The sequence below is a fragment of the Dipteris shenzhenensis genome, chromosome 29 (assembly GCF_047967505.1).
Source record: "Dipteris shenzhenensis isolate YYH24624 ecotype China chromosome 29, Dip_SZ_1.0, whole genome shotgun sequence".
Taxonomy (NCBI): domain Eukaryota; kingdom Viridiplantae; phylum Streptophyta; class Polypodiopsida; order Gleicheniales; family Dipteridaceae; genus Dipteris; species Dipteris shenzhenensis.
Window position 1 is genome coordinate 25,369,847 of NC_141624.1, and position 4,967 is coordinate 25,374,813.

At 43.3% G+C, this 4,967-nt stretch overlaps 1 pseudogene; it reads right to left on the reverse strand.

Annotated features, from left to right (window-relative positions):
- Positions 1–321: 321 nt before the first annotated feature.
- LOC147882630 (uncharacterized) lies at positions 322–1,751 on the reverse strand (annotated as a pseudogene).
- Between the last annotated feature and the right edge of the window lie 3,216 nt (positions 1,752–4,967).

A 4,967-nucleotide genomic window follows, 5' to 3' on the forward strand; every position in this document is an offset into this window, starting at 1 on the left:
GAAACGGGTTACATAACATGTAATGTCAATATATGACAAAGCTTTGTGTTATTTAATTCCATTATTGGAGTTGTGATACCATTGGTGACTCAAACACACGATTCTTGTCTTTGGATGCATCTACTCATATATATGGATGTAGATACAGCTTGGGTGTGCTTCCAAGTGGATTGTGGAACCTGTATGTATTCCACAATGGATATATTACAGGTTTCAAAATTCAGTTGGAAGCAGACCGAGGCCATACAAGGATGGACATGTGCTTCAAGAAGCTGAGAGCGATGCATCCAGTGACAAGAATTGTGTATTGGAATCGACAATAAGTATGACAAAACGAAGAAAGGAAAGTTTGATAACTGTCTTTGCAGCAGCTGCTACCTGATGAACGTTTCAATGGCTAGCTAGAAGAGGGGCGAATGGGTGGAGTAAAGGATGAGGTAGGCTGGCAGGATGGCACGGTCGTCGTAGACGACGAGCTCATCGAATCTGAGGGCCTCGCCTGGCTCGCCTTGCACAGAGTGGAAGCCAGGGGGAGGGCTGCTCAGATGCTGCATATTCTGCTTCGACAGATATTTTCGACCTGCCAACACCCTGCACACCAGCATCACCTTCATCCCATCCCCTCCTGCGCTTCCCAGCCAGCATCTCACATAATCGTTGGCTTTGCTGCTTACCCCCGACACATAGATCCCAGTCCCAAACCTCTGGAAGGAACCCGTCCTACATTTGTTCTTTTGGAATCCGTTTTTCAATATCCCGCAGAGATTGCACTCCGCATCAGAACATAGTTGCTGATGAGAATTGCCTTCTGCCCCCAAACCGCACTTCACTGTGGTGCCGTGAAACCTGTAGAGCTCGTTCCCGTCGGCCAGCATCTTGCGTTTCAGATCTACGTTCTCTTCGCCCTTCAGCAAACTTGCTGCATTCTTAAGTTCTTTGCGGCACTGCTCGTACACATTTCGTCTCGCGCCCGTGTTGTACACCTTGAATATCTTGTGTACGTTGTCAAGTTTGGAGTTGGGATGCTTCCAGGCAAACCCGAACCGCAACGCTATATTGTGCCATGTGTTATCCTCGTCGGACTTCGGCACCTCGCTCACTGCACGAAGTTAGCAAGGATTAGGAAAAGAAGAACAAGAAGAGCCGGGCGGATCATCAAGATCAAATAAGCATCTATGAGGGAGGTGATGCGAGTCACATGGGTGCAGGTCCATAAAATGTTGTTCCAACTGTATGGCAGTAGGAAACGTCTTCAAGCAGTCCGAGCACTCTCGAACTTCAGCAGTAATAGGCGTTTTCGTTTTCGACACACGGGAATGATCGGGTGAATCCCATTGGTGTTGATGCAGAAAATCTAAGCTTTTGAAGCTTCTGCCACAATCGTTACAGGCAGATTCTATCTCGCAAGAGGTTACATCGGGTGCAACTCTGAGCTGATTACCCTTCTCTTTCAAATGGACGTCCACGCAATGCTGATTCAGGAACGAAACGCTATCGAAGGACTTCCCACAATGAGTGCAAGGGTGCTTTTTCTTGCCACCAGCTTTGACGTTCGGAGAATGAGCATCGCGGTAATGCTGCAACATGTTGTCGTTGGTGGAGAAGGAACGCAGGCATGGTGGATGCTTGCAAAAAACGCGTCCCTGAGCTGCTGCAATCGAGGACTCCATTTCTCACCTTGTTTTGGATATCCTGCTGTACAATGCACGTACCAGTGCTGATGATCCGACTCCCGTCGATCTACTCCCACTCCCTACAGCTCCGACTTTGATACCACTCCCTACAGATCCGATTTCGTTACAACATCTCAGAGCCTCTCACCCACTACAATCACCGATCCGCCGCTCTCACCTCTCGCACCAAGTATGATCTCGTTCCAATACTCGACTTCCAACAAGCTGCACACTCCCAACACGATGATCACTCGACTAAGCCACAGAGAATTTAGGCGACTTTGCTCCCCGTTATATTTCGCTCGAACAAGTCTGCTTAGTTCAGACGGGGTTTGCTGGTCCTTCGAGTCAAGATTCCTCGTCTATTCTTTGATTCGACGGGGTTTGCTGGTCCTTCGAGTCAAGATTCCTCGTCTATTCTTTCATTGGACGGGGTTTGCTGGTCCTTCGAGTCAAGATTTCTCGTCTGATTCCATAGTGAGAATAAAATAATCCGAGACATTCAATCCGTGATGCCCCATCATCGTTGTTTTCTTTTGTGAAGTTCTAATTATTTTCCATCATATTAGCTTAGCTCACAACATTCAAATTAATTCCATGGCCACATCTTACGAAACTTCCTAGTACGATCAAATTGAAACTTACAAGAAGATCGATTCTCTCTCTTAATGCACTACCTTGCACCATACGCTAAGCTAGGGAATCAGAAGTCATGGATGACGCCCAAGAAAGAAAAGCAACAAGTACATAAAAAATAAAGGTTAATTGTGACTTTTAAATCGTAATAGCGAGAGAGAGAGAGAGAGAGAGAGAGAGAGAGTGAGAGAGACCTTTTGAACTTTGCACTCTTAATAATCTACACACTAAGTGCTCTTGTGTACGACATGCTAGATTATTAGTTGTTCAAAGTCAAGAAAGGTCCCCCTTTTTCAAAAGCAGTCTGTAGTGTGACCTTGATGCCTCAGCATTTTATATATACTTAACCTTTTGTTTTGTTCATTTTCTAGCTTATATTATCTTACCGTGTTTGTAGCTCATTGTCCTGAATGTTTTTATGCTATCTAGGGTCTTATAATGTGGTTTTCTTTCAATTTATCCATTGCAAAATGACAATGGACCAGCGTTTTGGAGAAATTGCATATTTGCAAAGACGCATTTCTTGTTTAGAAAGGAGGACAATTCTTCAACAATAGAAGCATCATCCTCATTTTCCACACCAACAAACTTGTTAAAGTTCAGGGCCACATCTTAAGAAATTTCCTAGTAGGATAAAATCTAAATCTAAAGAAGTTTTATTTACACTCTTTCTACACTAGCTTGCACTAGACGCTAATCTAGGGACTGAGAAGTCTCTGAAAGGATGCCCAATGAGCTACATGTAAAAGTCGATGAAGACCACATGAGGGAAATAGAGCTACAAGAAATTATAAAAAAAATATGTCTTTATATTGTGAGGTGACATTACAAACATCATATAGTGCCGGGTCCTAGCAAGGATATTGGTATTAATTAAGCCAAACTTATGCAATGTGCACGTGTGTGCATGAGCGCTTAGAGGAGGTATGGGAGGATTAGTGTGCTTGGTATATTGAGTGGTTAAAAAGAGAGTGCAAAAGGGAGATCTCACTGCGGGTTCATAAAAGAAGAATTCATAGTTGGAGAAGTATACTTTGTGTGTGTGTGCGCGCGCACGTGCGTGCATGTGCATTGTGTGTCTATGTGTGCATGTGTATTGTGTGTGTGTGTGTGTGTGTGTGTGTGTGTGTGTGTGTGTGTGTGCATGTACGTTGTGTCTGTGTGTGCATGTGCACGCACATGTGACACATTACTCTCTATATCCTCATAGGACTCCCAAAACACATAATATGGTAGTTACTATATCCCACTAATCAGCCACCTCCTTGTTAATAAGGTAATCATGTATGTGTCCTTATGTGTGCGTGCGTGTGTGTGTGAGAGAGAGAGAGAGAGAGAGACAGAGAGACAGAGAGACCTTTTGCACTTTGTACTCTTAATAGTCTAGTAGATGGTTCACACTAAGTGCTATTGTGTACCCTAGCCATTTGCTAGCATATATTAGCTTACCTTGGTTTTGCTATTGTCCTTAATGCTTGAATGTGGTGTAGGGTCTTATAATGTTTTTTTCTTTCCATTTATCCATTGCAAAATAGCAATGGACCAAGCATTTTGGAGCGATTGCATATTTGCAAAGAGACCTTTCTTGTTTGAAAAAGCTCAGCACAATTCTTTAAGAGTAGAAGCATCTTCATCATTGTCCTCACCAACCGTATATGAAGATTAGGCCCACATCTTAAGAAATTTCCTCGTAAGATAAAATTGAAACTTATGAAGTTTTATTTACATTCTTTCTACACTAGCACTCGGGGGGTGCACCACTACGAAATGCTAGGTATCACGTGTGTTCAAGGAGTATTTAAAAAACCCCTCTACTAAAAAAAAATTCCCAATAAAACAACCCCTCTTTACTTATGAACTAACGGATTTTTTTCTAAAGTTGAATTAAAAACCCCCTCCTGTTATTGTAAACCTGCTAAATTTTTTCCAAAAGTGCAATTAAAATGCCCCTCCTTTTGAATGCACATGGTACACTAACATTTTGGGAGGTGAACCCCCCAAGCACTAGCATGCACAATACACTATTCTAGGGACTAAGAATTCACTTCACCGGGATAACCAATGTACTACATGTACAAGTTGATGGAGACCACAACAAGAAATTACAAAATAAACATGTCTTTATATTGTGAGGTGATATTACAAACATCATAGAGTGCCTCTCACGAAAATGCCTAGCAAGGATCTTGGTATTAATTAAGCCAAACTTATGTTGTGTGTGTGTGTGTCCATGTGTGTATGTGTGTGTGTGTGTGCACGCATGCGAACATGTGTGCATCCATGTGTGTGTGTGTGTGTGTGTGTGTAGAGGCATGCATGCACATTTGTGCTTGTGCTTGTGCCTGTGCACGTGCATGTGTGTGTGCATGCGCTTGTGCATCTGTGTGTTCATGTGCATATGATTGTGTGTGTGTGTATGTGCACGCACACACACCTGTGCTTGTTCCTGTGCTTGTGCCTGTGCCTGTGTCTCTGCATGTGCATGTGTGTGTGTGCATGCACCTGTGCATCTGTGTGTTCATGTGCATATGACTCTGTGTGTGTGTGTGTGTGTGTGTGTGTGTTTCTATGTGCATGGGTACAGGTTTCGAGGTCGAGGTCCACTTATCTGCCACCATCCAAACAAACTAGGTGTTAGAATATCATAGTTATGTTTGG